Genomic DNA, 19,021 nt, shown 5'->3' on the forward strand with positions numbered 1-19,021 from the left:
GCGCAAGGAATGCTGGGATACTGGAGGTCCGCCCAGCGCTTCCTGCGGGTGTAGCAATCTGTCAGAGTTAAGAGATGGATCATTTTATACCTTTATTGTTTTATCGGGGCTCTCTGAATTGGCAAATTTGGCATCCGGGTAGGTTTTCCTCATTGGAAAAGACTCACAATGTGTAGAAAAATTAAACACCTTTACTTAGTCTAAGTCTGAGGGATAAAGTGCCCGATAAGATTCCCGAAGGGCCTGCTAAGTGTCGGGCCCTTCATATTGATTAGCCCCAATCTTAAACCGATCCCTAAGCATCGTATTAAATATCTCCACGTCACAGAAAATTCAGATTCAGAAAAAAATAGCCAAAGTCAGTCAAGTAGTGCTACACAGTCCAAATACAGGTTTGTTTACCTGACTTGCATCTCCACTCTGCCCTTTGTCCGTCGTTTCTCCATCTTGCAATTATGCTGTGTGTTTCTGTGTGAAATAACTAGTTTTAAGGTTATTATAAAATCAAACAATGTAAAAATCGATATATTTAATACTTTATGGTGTTCACATATATCATTTTGAATTTTTCAAATATTAAGTATTTTTAATGTAGCTGTGAGCTTATAAAACTTATGTATGTTGTGTATGTAATATTATAATGTAACATATAATTAGGTGTATAAATTTTGACACATATGCTTGCTTGTATATTTAAATCGTGTTCCTTCATTCAACAACAGTAGGTGTATTAGTTCATGCCATGCACCAGGCACCATATTGGAAATCAAACAGGTGTAAACAAAGTCCCTCTGTTCCAGGAGTTCAGAGTCCACTCAGAGACATGTAAACAGGTAAATCACAGTGGAACATAGTAATACATTTGAATTTCTATTTTAAATGGAAGTTATCTGAGAAATGAACAGAGCGTATGGATGTACAGAGAATACAGCAAGTAAATATAGCACAGATATGGACCAGAATTTGGGAACCTCAATTAGATGTAAATATTTTTTAAAAATGAGATGTCCCTTATTAATACTATTTTGATTTGTAGTGATTACTGAAAACATTAGCAGCCTTCAAATTAAGTTCAAAATGTATATAATTTGACATGTTATATGAATAAACACCAAAAGAAGAGAAGGAAAAGATGAGGAAAATCTAAAATTGGAATTAAAATTAGAAGTAAACTAAAACTCTAAGTAAATGTGGACAGTGGAAATATAGAAAATATATGGTATATTTCTTCATATTAAAATTTTTAAGTATGGCAGCATTTGCTAACTCTGATGGGACCTCTTAAAATTTTGTACTTTCATGCTGTCTATCATATATATTACATATGCCACTGGGAACGACACACCAAGGTAAAGCTTTGGGCAGGCAGTTTGATTTAGGCAGCAAAGAATAAAAAACAAATCATAGATCTGAGACAGCCATTTTGCACAGAGATAAAAGATTTGCCTGAGGATGTATCCATAGAGACAGAAAAATTAATGGCTGCCAGGAGATGAGGAAGGGGGGAATTGGGACTAACCGCTAATAGGTATGAGGTTTGTGGGATGATAAAAATATTTTGGAATTAGGTAATGATGATGGTTGCAAAACAGTGAATATATTAAAAACTACTGAAGTGTACACTTTAAAATGATAAATTTTAAGTTATGTGAAGTGTATCTGAATTTTTTAAAGTGCTATAAAAAATTTGGCTTTTTAAAGGATAAAGGAAAAAAAAAAAACACCTCAGTGTGTAGAGACAGATAGTTGACACAAGAACCCCTAAAATCATTTCTTTCTAACACTACTGAACATGTACATATGTAGGAAAATGGCAGAAATACATAAATGTAGACAAAAGTAGAGAGGGCAAAGAGGTAGAATGAGGAAGAAAATGGAATCTTAAGATTGTCTTAGCTGTGTGTAGCAAGGAAACCCTCTATAACATTAGAGAGAAGCACTGCAGTCACAATTATGCCTTTTCCTATATATATCTATAATTGGTCGATTATATTTAACTTCACAAGAAATCAAGATAGCATATTTTATAGTAGATGATTGAATTTGTCTCTAGCAATTTTTTTTTTTTTCCTCGAAGTCCTGTTTGGGATCTATATAATTATAGTTATACCACAAATACCTGAATCCTTAAGTTTCCTGTAGAATGACTATCAGTAACTAGGCAGAATGGATTCTATAAGATTGATCTTTCTAATATTTATCTCTATCCAGGAAGAAATGGCCAGGGGCTGCTAAATGCCTGATATCTGGAGGAAGGACTGATTTCAGAGTCACTTCATTTGACCTCAGGAAGGTACAGCTAATTAGCCAGCCATGAAGAACTGAGGAGACAGGTCTACACATCAAGTCTCTAGGATGTCCTTCCAGGGTATGTAAAAAGCTTTGGTGACGGAATCACTTGAGTTAATTCAGGCTCTGCTGCTTACCAGCTATGGGGCCCTAGAAAATTACTTTCCCTCTTGGGCCTCAGTTCACTCATCTTTGATATGGGAGTAATCAATTACCTTCTCCATGAGGTTGTGGGAAGGATTAAATAAACTATTTCATATAAAACACACTCAGAAGGATGCCTGACATATGATGAACAATAAATAGTAAGAGTTTGAAGCAATAAATAGTAATAGTTTGAAATCAAAAGAATGACGATGTTGATTCCTACCCTCTAGCAATTCACACTACTTCTTGAGGTTAGAAAAAAAATTAATTCCAGCTGTGCTTGTCATCAAGAAAAACTCAACTTTTGCTGTGCCCTATCTGTCTTTTAATCTGTCCTTTCTAACCTCCAGAACACAGTTGTTTGCTAGAGCCTCTAAGTGTCCAAAGGACAGGTCCTAGATAAAATTAAATCCATAAATCAGACCTTCAGGACCTTTCTCTTCCCACCAGGTCACAACATTCAGGCATTTAACCAACAAGATCATCAAAATTTTACATATATTTGTGATAAAGGCAAGTGTAACTCTGTAGGAGAAAATGGAAATTTGAAAGGGTGGGGCATACTAAACCATATGCAATTTGTGACAAGGGACCTAAAAGCAGGGAAATGTAGAAAGGATGAGATATAGAAAGTAGACTTCAGTATATCTTTTGTAGAACATCTTTTATTTCATATAAATCTATAGCTCTGTGTTCACATTTTCATTCTTTCTGGGCCTTTAAAATTTATTCATCTTCCCCTAAAACAGATCTTGAAGGTCTTTAAGAAAAGTGGACTATAACTGTGAGGTCAGGCTCTGAACACCTGCAGCTAGCTGTAAGCCCTGCTGTGATCTACTTTTTTAAATTTATTGTGGTAAGAGCACTTAATATATCTACCCTTTTACATTTTTGAATGCACAATACAGTATTAACTATAGTCATGGTGCTGTACAGCAGATCTCTAGAACTTACTCATTTTGAATAATTGAAACTTTAACAGCAATTCCCCATTTCTCTCTTTTTCCAACCCCTGGCAATCACCATTTTATTCTGTTTTTATGAGTTTGACTATTATAAACACCTCATGTAAGTGGAATCATGGAATATTTGTCCTTCTGTGACTGGCATATTTTATTTATCATAATGTTCTCCAGGTTCATCCATGTTGTTGAATATGGCAGAATTTCTTTCTTTTTTAAGGCTGAGTAATATTCCATCCCTTTTCCTGTCAATGGGAATTTAGGTTGTTTCTATATCTTGGTTACTGTGAACAGTGCTGCAAAAAAACATGGGAATGCAGATATTTTCTTGAGATCCTGAGTTCAGTTCTTTCAAATAAATTCCCAGAAGTGGAATTGCTGGACTGTATAATAGTTCTATTTGTAATTTTTGGAAAGATCTTCATACTGTTTTCTATAGGGGCCGCATCATTTTACATTCCCCAGAACAGTACATAAGGGTTATTCTTTCTCCACATCCTTGTCAATACATGTTACTTTTTTATTATTACTATTATTATTATTATTATTATCATCATTATCATTATTGTTATTATTGCCACCCTGACAAATAGATGTGAGATGGTGATATCTCATTGTGGTTTTTATTTGCATTTCCTTGATGTTTCGTGATGTTGTTTATATTTTCACATACCGATTGGTCATTTGTATGTTTTCTTTAGGGAAATGTCTATTAAAGTCCTTTGCTCATTTTCCTTTTTCTTTTTCTTTTTTTTGAGCAAGAGAGCATGCATGTATGAGGTGGAGAGAGAAGCAGAGGCAGAGAGAGAATCTTAAGCAGGCCCCACACCCAATGCAGAACTCAGTGTGGGACTTGATCTTATGACCCTCAGGTCATGAACTGAGCCAAAGTCAACAGTCAAAAGCTTAACTGACTGAGCCACCCTCAGGTGCCCCCCTTTGCCCATTTCTTAATTTGGTTTTTGGGGTTTTTGCTATTGAATTGTAAGGAGTTCATATATATTTGAGGGATTAACGCCTTATTAGTTACCTATAGGTTGCACATATTTTCCCCCATTCTGTAACTTGCCTCTGTGGATTATTTTTTTCTGTGCAGAATTTTTTAGTTTGATGTAGTCCCTCTTTTCTATTTTTGCTTTATGGCTTGTGCTTTTGGTGTCATATCCAAGAAATTACTGCCTAGACCAATGTCATGTAGCTCTTGACTACATTTTGTTTCAGGAATTTCACCACTTCAGGTCTTACATTTAAATCTTTCATCCACTTTGAGTTGATTTTTGTATGTGATGTGTGTTTAATGGTTTGGTTTGGGGGAGTGAGTAAAAACAAAATGAAATATAAGAACTTTTTTTTAAACATAAAACCTGAAATATGTCATTTTTGAAATAAAGGGATATTTTCCATTCTCTTTTCACAAAGTTATTTAACATTATTTATGGATTTTGCTCTAAACTATATGATATGCAGATGCCACATGCAGACATAGCCCCTCCCCTCTTAGAGCTTACATCCTAGTAGGTTTTTTAGCTTCTATCAGTTCACCTGGAATAAAGCTAGAATTTGTTTGGAGCAAATATTTGAGACTGGCTATGTTTCTAAACTTTAATATGCATTCAGCTCTGGTGATCTTATTAAAATGCAGCTTCTGAATCAGCTGGTCTACCTAGGGCCTGAAGTTCTACATTTTTAAAAAAAATTTTATTTATTTATTAGAGAGAGAAAGAGAGATCACAGGTAGGCAGAGAGGCGGCAGGGTGGGGGGTGGTGAGAGCAGGCTCCCCGCTGAGCAGAAAGCCCCATGCAGGGCTCCATCCCAGGACCCTGAGATCATGACTGGAGCCAAAGGCAGAGGCTTAACGGAGCCACGCAGGCACCCCTGAAATTCTACATTTTTAACAAGCTTTCATTTTGCTGGCCTGGAGACTACATTAAAGCAGCAAGTGTTTAGATGAAATGAAGAGAAAATACCTGACTTTCTGATCATTGATCCAGCTAACAATACTGCATGACTAGTCTATAACTTGCTCTTTTAATGGTGTAGGGGAGAAAAGACTTTCCCTTTGTTCTCCTAGGTTCAATAACTGGGTCTGTAAAATAAATTGACAACAGGCAGATTAACAGGAGCAAAGGTAAACAAACTTCTTAATTTTTATTATTATGCACACCAGGGCCTCACAGGAAAAGAAAAAGTGAATACCCAAAGAAGTGGTGAGATTTGAGAGCATGTATGCCATCTTTAACAGTGGGAGGCGGGGATATAGGCAATTTAGGGGAGAGGAAGTTATTTTTAGGAAAGATGAACGGGCTGTTAGAAGAATAGATAGGAAATATGATAATTTATGACAAAGTGTGTCTGTGTGTTGACTTGACTTCTAGTTCCCTCCCAGTGGTAGAAGTCAATCCCAGGAAGGGGATTTATGACAACTGAATTCCTTTTGAAGGCTCTGTCTTTAGGCCGATAAGGGAAGTTCAAAGGAAACCTCCCCCTATATCTGTTGTTTTTCAGGTGCCTTTCCCTCAAAATAATCACTATACCAAAGTGACATGTTTTGGAGTGGCATGTCCAGAACTCCTTCAACAGCCATACTAAATTAAAATTCTTGTTTCTTGATATTAGAGCTTTACCCCTGAAATGCTCTTGCTCCTATCCCTAGGGGCTTACCTATTAGACGCGTATATATCTGTGAACACACACTCACATCTTCATTAATATTATGAGTGCTCTATACTCAGTGGCTGGTTCTGGACTCTCGGAAGAATTACTATCTCAATAAAAGAAGAGTTCTTGGCTCTTTTAATGTGACAAAATGCTTGCATAAGTAAAAATGTGAAAATCATAATTGTAAAATAACTCTCTAAAAATCTAGATCTCATTGTAGAACAATTAATAAATAATAAAGAAATGGTTATATAAAATTGAAATACTAATAATGATAAGTACTTAAGGAAAAGCCCAGCCAAAATTTCCATCTTGCACCAAAATACATGTTCAAAAATCGATATTTGCATGCCCAAGACTTGTTTGAAAAGGCGATTATGGTCTTACAAGTAAATCATAAGAATTTTAAAAATTTTGTAAATGCTGTATTTATATGACAGACAAGAACCACTCTGAAGGAATCATTATGGTTTGGGAAATGATATGCAATTTCAAAATCATCTAAATCATTTCAATTGCCTGTATTTACATTTATATAATGGGTATTTATAATGGTGATTATTTTAGAACTTACCTTGTTTTCCAGGATCTCACATTGGTTTCTATGGGAACGAGAATGGCTCTGAAGAGGAGCATTTTAAGAACTCTTTTTACATTCAGTGACTGCTAACTGAACTGCAAATTCTGTTTGTTAATGATTTTTAACTCTTACATTTTAACACAGAAATAAAAGTTGGGCATTCTAGCTTCATAAATCGTTTTAAATAGTAAAAACTATTTTTATGAAACATCTGGCACATTGAAACATTAGAAAATGAAATAACTGGTTCTAGGACCTAATAATCTATTCACTTTATTAAATTCATTAGTGATTAATCCATATTAGCCATGTGCTTACCCTTGGAAAATTGTGTAAAGAAAACATCATCTGATATATTGTTTTAGTACATTTTCTCTGCTATTGATGTGTGTATATATGTTTTCTTACTTTTGTAAAAATCCCTTTAAAAAGCAGTATAAAATGTTCTGCATTTAAAGTTTCCCTCTCCGGTTCCTCACCCATCCTGTGCTATTATTTACCCTGGTACCATGTTATACCTTTGCCATGTTCTCACACCAGCTGGAACTTATTTTTAGTATTTTTTGAAACAAGCTCCTAAGTCTTCAAATTCCACTTTTTCTTTTTCTTGGAATAGATTTTTAGATCATAAAAAGCCCAATGTGTAAGTTATGTATTACATTTGTGCAGTTTACTATATTTAATATTTCCTCACATTTCATGTTTTCCTATAAACTTTATTTTTTTTATTCCCTGGAGAAATGATATTTCAGTATATTTTTATTTAATTCCCTCTCAAAGTAATTAAAACCCACTAAAAATAAGAGAAGCTTATTTCAGAAAAGAGTGCTAAAACTAAATTTTTGTAATGTCCAAACTATAAAAGATGCCAGTTGAAAGCACATGGCATCTCATAACCAGCTTATGTAATAGCTTCTCCAGTTATTGCTGACATATAATCTGTGTCTTAAATCCAAAAAGTGCAGGTTGATGGCAGAGTGCCAGGCAGGGTGGAATAAGTGAGAGTGTTTTTTACCTTCTTGGGTTGGTGGATTTCTGCTGTTAACAGTGTTGCTCTAGCATTGGTCAGGATTGCTAGAGACTAGGGGCAGTCTGAGAAGTGAGGCTGCTGGTGTTGTTTGACCAAGAGACTATCCTGTAGAGTACTGACTTGGTATAAACCCCGAGATTTTTTTTTTTCTTTTGTAAAAGTATTTTTCATTAGATTTGATTTTACGAAGTAAACTAGGGATTATTACACTTTGGAAAAAGTGAAAATAAATGGGAAATATGTAACCAAATGTTTTGGGAAAATGATTAATTGATTGGCTCTTCTGTTTTCTAAAAGTTGATTTTTAAGTGAGGCAGAAAACAAGCTGAAAAGTAAAAGCAAGTAATATGTTAATCTTCAGAAGAGAAATATTTATAAAGTATCTGAATCTGAAAATGAGGAAAATGATTGTTAGGGCCACTCAAAATAGGGTCTGTGGACCAGTGCCTGTCTAGGAAAAGATAAATACAAAAAGTGACTCTTTAGAGCACTTTGACATTGCCACTTCACCCAACTCTGTGATTTTTGTATTTTACAAAAATCAGTCCATGGCATTTGGAACCTTGTGAAATTTGCCCTTCACTTCAATTAGTTTGAGTTGCACTGATTTAGCATAAATTACTATAAACCAGGGGGGAAAAAGTGCCATTTGAACTTCATAGTATTGAAAATAATTTATCCTATGTGATTCTGTCTGAAAGCTAGGAAATGAAAGGTTTTTATCTCTGAAAGGTCTCTTTCTAGCCCTATAATAACATCTTTATTTTCGTAAGATTATAGCAAAGGAGGCTGCTGCTGTTATTCTCTCCTTTTGCAGATATAAAAACAAAAGTACAAAGGGCTTAAGTGAGATGTCTGATATTACACAATTACCATCAAAATTTTAAAGGCAAGAGAAGAGCATTTCACAGAACTTGTTTAGTATTCTGATGAATAAAATAAAAACAGCCTAGCTTGATTATGGCAGCAAATTGGATATATTTGCAATTTCATATGGTAGATGGCAGTGCATTGTCTTAAGTTTTCAGAAGGAAAATCATTGTTTTACAGTCATTCAGTGGATGACTAGTGAAACTACACATACTAAAAATCAAGGTGAGGAGTTTGAAAGAATTTACTAAGCAACACCAAAATTGAAGAGAATGAAGAAAAGTAGGAACACATGTAGAGTTCGGCTAAAGAACTGTTAAGAGCAGAAATTTAAGTCCACACTTCTTTGAAAGATGTAAAACCCTGTAAGAGAAAATGCCTGCTACCTTGGACTACAGATACAAATAAAATGAAAATATGAAAGGGAGAGTTTAGACATACTCTGGGAATTTTTGTTAATTGTTGAGAGTATTAGGTTAGTTGAGTCGGCGCCTAAAGGAATCTCTGAGGACATTTAAAACCTCATTGAACAGAGCCATGGACATTGTATTATGGAAAGCAAGACTTCAATGGCAAGGGGGATGGACTGGATCAACCATGAGATCTTTTCCAGCTCTAATTTCTAGTATTCCATAGCTCTGAAGAATAGTTGCTAAATTGCTTGATCAACCCAGACAAACAAAACTCAGCACAAGAATAAAACCCCAGACAAAACAATAAAGGTAGCCAAAATTAAAACACGCCCCTCCAAAAAGAAAAACAAAAACCCTAAATCTTGCATCATACACCAAAGACGACAAATTCAGGCTCTGGCAACCTGCCCAGAGAAATGAATTCCAGAGACAGGACCCTTCAGTGAGCAAGCCCAACCAAAAAGTGGGGAGAGTTCAACTTCTCAGTCAGGCTTGCAAAACCTCCCAGATGATCTTAATACCAGAGCGGGCTTAAAAAGTAAAAAGGAAGAAAAAATCTCTTCAAGAATCTGTTCTGTGAGTGAACTGTTCATTCAACAAGGATTTATGGAGTGCCTGCTGTACACCAGCCACTACTCTAGGAAACGGTACAGGTGAACAAAACAGACAAGATCTCTGACCTTGAGATACTTATATGAGGAACGACACAGGGTGGTGTGTCATATATTAAGGGGTGGTAAGTGCTAAGTGGGGTAAAAAGTAGGCTTAAGAAAAGGAGGGGTTGGGGGTGGAATGTGGGGAAGTGACTGTATTTAATAGTGCAATCAGGATAGAACTCAGGGAGGTGACATCTGAGCAAGGTTGAAAGTGAAAGGAGGTAGCCAGGTAGATTTGTGGCAGGGGGAGAACATTCAACATAGCAGGAAGGTTGGAGAAAACCTGGTGTATCTGAGGAACAGGAAGGAGGCTAGTGTGGCTGGAGGAGAACGAGCATAAGGAAAAGTACAGAGTGAGTCAAAGAAGCCTTCTGGGTTGTTATTAGGACCTTGTCTTTTACTCTGAGTCAACTACCCACAACATCTTGCTTCTAGGATCCTCGGAACTCAGTAAGAAACTAATTTATGCCAGGTAGCATCCTCCCTGGGAAACCACTCCACCCACATATCAACAGTGTTTCTGCAGGTTACTTGCTGTAGTAATGTCAGCTTTATCCAGGTATATGGCCCCTTAATGTAAAAATATGTCCTGTAGTTACTACTACTGAGAATGAGGAATGCTCATCAATACTGAAACTCTGGATATTTCCTTCTGTTTATTCTTAGATCACAATAAAAAAATCCAAACAAAATTATATTTGTGATATTTGTATGTTATTTACATATATATGAAATATGTCTTCTGTAACAGAAAATACACCCCTAATATCAGCAATACTATTATGGGCTCATGCTTTTGAAACCTAATCTTTATTAAGCACTTGATGAATATTTAAATGTAAGGAGAAGCATAAGCAAATCAATTAAAAAAAAAACTGGCTCTGCTTATGAGAAGTAAAGACATTATGAAAGAAATTATTAGATGTTTTCAGGTATTTGAAAAATTATGATAAAATTAAAAATTCAGTTAGAAAAGCACTCTTAATGTTTATTCATTAATTGAAAAAAATTGTGCTGAGTGCCTGCTTTGTATCTGACAAGTTTTCTAGACACTATGGATAAAAGAGGGAGCAGTTCAGGAAAGCCTGCAGCCTACTATGTTTCTCCCTTAAGATTCTCCTCAGGCAGTTCACCAGATCATCCTTGTGTAACAATATGCAGTTGAGGACATAGGTTGGAGGCTCATCTGCAAACCAGTATCACCTTTTAAGATGGAATATGTCAAGAAAGGATGCTTTGTAATTTTTCCCCATCTAGTTATTCCCCTCAGGCAGACAACATGCTGAAGTCTTAGGAACTTTAGGCAAGGAAAAGAGCACTGCATTTGAATTAAGAGCTTTGTGGTCCTATACACCAGGCATTAGGTGACTACTGGGCAATTGAAATGTGGCTAGTCCAAATTGAGATGTTCTCTAAGTAAAAAATATACAGGATTTTGATGATTCAGTTTGAAAAAGAGAATGCAAGCTATCTAAACATTTTTTATGTTGATTACATGTTGAAATGATAATATTTTTATTTTTTAAAATTTTAAAAAAGATTTTATTTATTTATTTGACAGAGATCACAAGTAGGCAGAGAGGTGGCGGGGTGGGGGGGTTGGCGGGGAGGGGAAGCAGGCTCCCTGCTCAGCAGGGAGGCCTGATGCAGGGCTCCATCCCAGGACCTTGAGAACATGACCTGAGCCCTGAGCCGAAGGCAGAGGCTTTAACTCACTGAGCCACCCAGGTACCCCAAGAAATAATAATACTTTTAATACATTGGGTTAAATAAAATATACTATTACTTTATCTTAGTTCTTTTTACTTTTTATATGTGGCTACTAGAAAATTTAAACTTAGATCTGTGGCTTAATTTCCCCAAAAGTGGGGATCTGTATTTGTTTCCTGTGTCAGCTCAGTACTATTGCATAATAATAGCTTATTATGAGTACTCTGCTCATTGAGTGGCAAACTCTCTTCCAAGCAGATTACTTGTATTTAAACATTTAGTGCTCATAATAACCCTGTGAGGAATGATTTCTCTGGTTGAGTAATTTGAGGCACTGAAAGGTCAAGAAACTTGCCAAAGGCTACACATCTAGAGACCAGGAGAGCAGGAAGGCTTTAAAGTTGTAACTAATCCAGTGACTCTCAACACCTGAGTGTTCATCAAAATCACCGGTAGAACTTGTTAAAACACAGATTGCTGAGCTCCCTCTCCTGAGGTTCTGACTTATTTGATCTGGGGTGTAACCTGAGAATGTGCATACCTAACGAATTTCCAGGTGACACTGATGCTGCTGATTTGCAAACCACATTTTGAGAACCATTAGCCTAATTCAGTGCACTTATACCACCAGCCTCCAATGTTAATGGAGTCTTCAGCCTTTTCGAACCATAATTTCTTTACCTTAAACTGTGGATATTTCATATACCAGAAAGTTTACCATTTTAAAGAGTACAACTCCACGGTTTTAGTATGTTTACGATTTTGCCACTATTGTTGCTATCTAATTCCCAAATATTTCCATCACTCCAAAAAGAAACTCAGTACCTGTTAGCAGTCATTCCGTTTCCCTCTCTCCCAGGCTCTGACAACCACTAATATACTTTCTTTCTCTATCGATTTGCCTATTCTGGACATTTCATGCAAATTAAGTAATATAATGTGTGGTCTTTTTGTCTGACTTCTTTTCCCTTACCATCATGTTTTCAGGGTTCATCCATATTTTAACATCTATTTATACTTAATTTTATGGCCAAATAATACAAAATTGTACCACTTTTTGTGGTGCACAGATTTTGCCCATTTCTCAGTTGATGCACATTTGGGTTGTTTCCCCTTTTTGGTTATTATGAATTTGTGTGGATTTGTTTTCATTTTTTCATGGGATATAACTAGGAGTGGATCCAGTAGGAATAGAATTGCTGACTCATATGGTAACTCTATATTTAACTTTTTGACGAATTATCAAACTATTTCCAAACCATTGTACTATTTTACGTTACCATTGGCAATATATGAAGACTCCAGTTTTTCCATAACTTTGCCAACATTTGTCATTGTCATTTTGATTACAGCCATCCTAGTGGGTATGAAGTATTGTCTCATTATGGTTTTGATTTGCTTTTGTCTAATGACTAATGATGTTCATTTTTTTTAAATGCTTATTGGACATGTGTATATCTTCTTTGGAGAAATGTCTATTCAAATCCTTTGCCCATTTTAAAATAGGGTTGTCTTTTTATTTTTGTGGTAGAACGATTCTTTATGTATTCTGGGTACAAGTTCCTTATTAGATATATATGATTTGCAATTTCTCCCACTCTGTGGGTTGTCTTTTCACTTTCTTGACAGTGTCCATTGAAGCAAAAAGTTTTTAATCTTGTAATTTATATATTTTTTAAAATAGCAACTATATATATTTAAGTACACAACATGATAATTTTGTACATATACATGGTGTACATATACATGGTGAAATGATTACTACAATTAAACAGAATAACATATCTCCTCACATAGTTATCATTAAGTTTTTAATTTTGATGAAATCCAATTTATCTGTTTTTTTATCACTTGTGCTTTTAGGTCACATCTAGAAACCACTGCTTAATCCAAGGTTATGAAAGTTTAGGTCAGTGATCCATTTTCAGTTAGTTTTTATACATGGTGTGAAATAAGGGTCCAACTGTATTCTTTATCATATGGCTATCCAGTTATACCAGCACCATTTGTTGATCATAGGATCCTTTTAAAATTTAGATAAAAATATTTCAGAGGTGGTATTAATTATGGCTACTTATTAATATTAATTACAATACTATTTTCCCCTCTTGGTGCTTCTCTGCAATTCTATCAAAGCTTTGTAAACACTGTATGTAGAACAAAATAAATGTCCTGTGAACTAAAACTTCAAGTCGGTAATGACTGACCACAAGATAGGTTTGTTCAATTGCAGTTCTTCATTTACTGTTACGTATTAAAGTACCAACATCCCTGCCATTATGTCAACCTGTATTAATTCTCCCATTCGCATATAGAGGATGAGGGAAAAAGGAATGTTTATCCTGTATGATTCTCCTTTGTGATTTTATAATACCATCTCGCTCTTGTTTGTGCTTATGGTACCTATTCATCTGATATAACTACAAATCTGAAATGTGGTGAGTTATTGCTATATACTACTGTAGTAATGAATATACAAAAGAGACAAGAATAAGATAAATGCTAGGGAAAAAAGTTTTAGAAAGGAAAGAAAAAAGGCAAGTCCTATTGTGGGACTGACAGCAATTAATGTATGTAGATAATTCCTTTCCATAGGAAGACAGCTAAATGGAATATAAAACACATTGTCCAAATGTTGTAAGAAGGTTGCAGTGAGGGTAAAGATATAGAGGTACAAAGGTGTGGGTACATGTGGCATCCAGAGAGATGAGAATTTTAAAGTAAGAATGTTTTGGTGTGTCCCTAGACTAAGGGCTCCCAGACCAGTGACAGGAATAGTTAGGCTCCTAAGCAGATATAAGTCTGTGGTGCCATAATTCTAAGGGGAAGTTTCATCATCAGCTTTAAAGCATTCTTTTTGCTTTATTCCCTGCCTCCATAGTCATTAAGCCTATGTCTGTCCTTGGTTCATTTCTGAGGTCGATATCTGGAGAGAAAAAAATTCTTAGTGTAAATGGTTTGCATTATAAATGAACAAAGTTTTCTAGTGACTTTGTGGAACTAAACCTAAACTCTATTAGATGAAGTTCTGGATCTAAGGACTAAGGAAAAAATCCTAGACTAGCATTTAGTCCAAGCAACATTGCTGAGTAGAATATGATAATGAAATTAGAAACTAAGCCACAGAGCCTTGTACATTTGTTTCAGAATCACATATATATTTAATAAAATTCTCATTAGTTACTATAATGAGTCAAATGATAGAAATAAAATTTGGAGTCAGATTCTTCTTTTTGAGTGAATTAATAACTCCTTAGCATTCAAAGAATTCTGGATAGAGATGTAAGTATCTCAGTATGTTTAAGGGAGGTAGTAATTCTTTAAATACCTATTTCTGTGAAAATGCCCACCGAATTTGGTAACATACGGTTGAAAGTTCCTGAAAAATACACATTTCCCCCAAATAAGAATCCAATCAACATTTTTCCTTATTATTTCTTATGAACTTCACTCTTATGAACAAGAACTGCAAACAAAGGGTTTGTTTGCAGACTAGGAACTATGAATGGAAGACTTTTATTTAATTTATTAGTTTTTACAACTTCTGCCATGCTTATTACATTCTTTTCTGGTGTCAGCATTCCTATAGTACTTAAGTCTAAACTTCTAAAGCAAAAATGGTGTTCATGTCCATACAGTTGACAAGAAAGTACTAGGGAGTACATGACATGATCCACTCACAGCCAGTCTTAGAGATGAGAAGAAACAGGAACCTCCAGGGATAGATGCAGTATTAAAGAGAAAAGGAATGCAAACTATGGAATTCAAGTCTTAAAACTTTAAAAATCATGTGATGAATTTATGTTCCATAAAATTCTTGGTCAGTAGCTACCATCCTAAGTCTTAATCACCATGAGTTCCATGGACCTACATGAGGGAAGAAAAGGCACAGTTGGAAATTACCTTAGGCCAGAGACTGGACCCAGCAGGTTCCACAGAAGAATAGCCTGCCTGTCTTCTGTTGGTCCAACCAAGTGAGATTCTCTTGAATTGGGCAGTGATAGCACAAACCGAGAGAAAACAGACACCACAGAAGTTGATTACCATACCCCTGGCTGCCTACTTTCTGGTATAGACTTAGGTCTCTTTTCAGAGCCTGCGGTCACCTTTACTGTCTTGTGACTTCTGATTTCATGTGGGGTTGTTTCTACACTCAGACCTGTGACTGAATTGAATAGCTGATTGCCTCACTCTGTTTCATGTTACCTGACAAGATCAAGCAATGGTGTATCAACTCCAGTGGCTCAGGGATGGGGAGCAGAGGCAAAGCAAGCATGGATAGTGAAAGCCAGGACCTAGGGTCTTAGAAAAAGCATGCATTTTTAGGATATTAGAAAAGCAAGCTGTAGTTAGCTTAATTTTGAATTCTGGGGCTGATTCCAAGCAAAGTAAAATTCCCCACATCCTGGGCAGAGCAAGTCTGTACATGTGGTGGCCGTGATGTCTTGTCCCTAGGCAATCACTTCTCTTACCTTAGAACAGCACAGTGAGGTTGCCAAAGACTTTCCTCCCTCACATCGAGGGCTGATTCATGAAACAGTGACTTGCTGGGTTACACCGTGTCCTGGATTTAAAAAACTGAGCAGGAGCCAGGGTGTGGACTATCTATGTAATTCTGTCCCCAGCCTGTGTCAGCATGTCTTGGTATTTAAGCAAAGTTTAAGTGCATGCTGATTTGTGTGAAGAAAATTCAACAAAAGAATAAAATTATTATAGACCTCATCATTGTCAGGAAAGTCAAATACTCTGGTCACTGGGTGAGATGGATGAAAATTTTATTTTAAAAAGCTCTGATATTATAATGTTAGCCCTAAAGTAATTCTTTTTATAAACTGTTTATCTATTTCTTTCCATCCTTGCATTAAACTTTATAACCCTCCCATGAGGTAAAATTTTATCTGTTTTACAAATGGAAACATGACTTTTTAAAGATCATAATCAATAATAAACCTAAAGAAAAAATAACCGTGAATTTCTTAATCTCTGTTCATGATGGCAAGATGGGAAAAGTAATTTATTATACTTCCATGATAGAAACATTTCCGATGAATTTTTTAAAATGCTATTTTTTTCTCTGTGCTTGTGATGTTTAAAAAACATGAGAATGGGAGAAGAACATGCCTTTTAAGGATTTTATTCAAAACAAAACCCTATTTACATGCTTTTTCATTTTAGTTATTTTTCTAATAAACTTTATTTTCTGGAACAGTTTTCGATTTATAGAAAAATCATGAGGAGAGCATGGAGATTCCCCCATAACCCACTAGTAGTTTGCCCTGTCATTAGCATCTTACCATAGTATGGTGTTTTTGTCACAATTAGTGAACCAATATCAATACATTATTTTTAATTGAAGTCTGTCCTTTACTCAGGTTTTCTTAGTTTTTACCTATTGTCCTTTATCTATTCCAGGATATCATCCAGGATGTCACATTACCTTTAGTTATCCTGTCTCCTTAAGCTTCTATTGACAGTGACAATTTCTTAGACTTTCTTGGTTTTTGATGACCTTGAGAGTTTTGAGGAGTACTTAGGTATTTTGGTTTCAGCTATATCTATATCTCTATTAGGTATCTTGTAAAATGTCCTTCTATTGAGATTTTTCTAATATTTTTTCTCTTAATTAGATGGAAGTTAACAAAATTTAGAAGCAAGACCACAGATATAAAGTGCCAATTTAATCCCATGGTTTATCACTTTTGATCACCTTGACCACCTAGCTGATGTAGTGTTTGTCAGGTTACATGCTCTTTTAAATTTTCATTTGATCATAGAGAATATTCTTGTTATTAAAAATAAAAAAAAAAAATTCTTAACTTTAATTTTAAACATAATTTATCCAAATAGCAATAGAATTAGAACTAGCGATCACTGAACAGATTACAGTACATAAGAGATGACATTGCATATTTAGGAGGGTGACAGGAGGAGGAATTACACAACAGAAAAACTGGTTTAGTGAGTCTTAATGTTTATCATGTACAGGATTCCTCTGGAGCAGGTTGATACAATCAGTTCACTAGCATATTTTACTTTGCAAAACATGTTGCAATTCCTTTTCGTTATCTCCCCCCACCCCACCATTCCTAATGAGGAAGAGAAGTAGGGCTTCCTTCAATCACTTTTCAACAAATGAAGGAAGGACTTTAGAGAGATTTGTGTTTGATTTTGAACTTAGCCACTTTCTAATAAGTGCTCTTTGGAAAACTTTTGAGAATATCTTGTCCATAAAAGGGGGCAGTGGGCATATGTATAAGAACACAAGAGGATTAAATGTGAAGTAGGTTGAGCAAGGAGGCATTATTACTACAAGGTGGAGAATATGAATTCCATAGCTCTTATACATCTATAAACATGTTTGTTTTTCATGCCCATATGCTTTATGGCACAGCAGAAAATACAAAGCAGATATTTTGCTAAAGCCTCATGGTGTGGTGGAGAGACTCAAATCTAAGTAATAGTGTTATCATCTCTGAATCAGGTGAATGACTTTAAGAGCTCAGGATTTGGAGTCAAAAGACCTGGGTCTATAGCCTGAGTCTATATCCTGAGTCTGTCATTATCTACTGTGTGACATTGTAAACATTACTTAACATCTCTTAGCTGTGGTGTAGTTGTCTGTAAGATGACTATAATGTAAGGATTAAATAAAAGCAGCTAGCACATAAATTAATATTAATTTCATCTGGATTTTAATCAACTCTGAAGAAGCTGAAAGTCAACTTGCCTATGTAATAACTAGCAGAAAGCTTCAGAGCATTCTTAGCTATGCTTTCAATAGAGAAATTGGGCTCTTAATGTCCTCGAAGGCCATTATTTTGACATTTTGTCTAAGGCTAGTTCTTAATTTGACTCAGTTATTTTAGGTAGGAATGTTTTCAAAAGACCTAAGTGATGTTATTAACAAATGGGTTACATCTTCTCTTCACAGAGTTAAGCCTCTAATTATACCTTGAGCTGATTTATTAGTACTACAGGCTTAAACATTTCCTAACTATTAAGACTGACTAGAGACTCAGAATAACTGTCCACATGCAAGGGATCTAAATAGCAAAACACCACAGAGGAAGAGGTGATACATGGTAGGTGAGTCACAAGGAAAAGCTCAGAGAAAGGTATTAATTAGAGTAATAGGAAATTATAACAAGTAAAATATGGGTTAAGTATCAGTCAATTTCCCTTAAGGACATATTTCCTATGGTAGGAGGGAAGAGTCTTCTAAAGAAGGTGATTAAAACGAGACTGAACAGAGTCCTTATGAACGTACCAGAGAGAAGAATCCTACAGTGGTGGAAGTATGGGGGGAGGGTGGTAAGTGATCTAATAGACTTTTGCACTGCTAAGAGACTTGAGTTGCTGTTCTACCCAGTAATTGAACACATTGTAAACCACTAGGTATGCAGTTCCCTCCCTTGAGTGTGTAACTGTCATTCTCATAGGCACTATTTTTTGCGGGGGGGCAACCTTCCAGTATCACTGATATTACCATAAAGATTCCATGTCTGCCTTTGTTTTTAAGATCCAGTGTATATATTTTGACCATTCTTCCAGCAAAGAAAATTTTATTTCTCCAGATATAAAGGACTAATTATTAATTTCAGTTTCCTTAAAAGGAATATAAATTTGACTTTTTGGAGTTAATTATTTAATTTCTTTTTTGGTAGAATGCTATTAGTTTAGTAACATTGAGTGAGTAAGGATTAGC

The 19,021-nt window shown here is 35.5% G+C and overlaps 1 long non-coding RNA gene across 2 annotated transcripts in view; it reads left to right on the forward strand.

Moving 5' to 3' along the window:
• Position 1: 1 nt before the first annotated feature.
• LOC131829410 (uncharacterized) overlaps positions 2 to 19,021 on the forward strand; it is a 77,177-nt gene continuing 58,157 nt past the window's right edge. Inside the window, exons 1-3 of one of the 2 annotated variants that reach the window (XR_009352843.1) lie at positions 2 to 138; positions 2,212 to 2,368; positions 3,186 to 4,962. This is a non-coding gene — a long non-coding RNA (uncharacterized LOC131829410). Of the gene's footprint in view, positions 139 to 2,211; positions 2,369 to 3,185; positions 4,963 to 19,021 lie in introns of those variants that run through there. The other variant, XR_009352842.1, reaches the window with a different exon arrangement.

The sequence above is a fragment of the Mustela lutreola genome, chromosome 4 (genome assembly GCF_030435805.1).
Source record: "Mustela lutreola isolate mMusLut2 chromosome 4, mMusLut2.pri, whole genome shotgun sequence".
Taxonomy (NCBI): Eukaryota; Metazoa; Chordata; class Mammalia; order Carnivora; family Mustelidae; genus Mustela; species Mustela lutreola.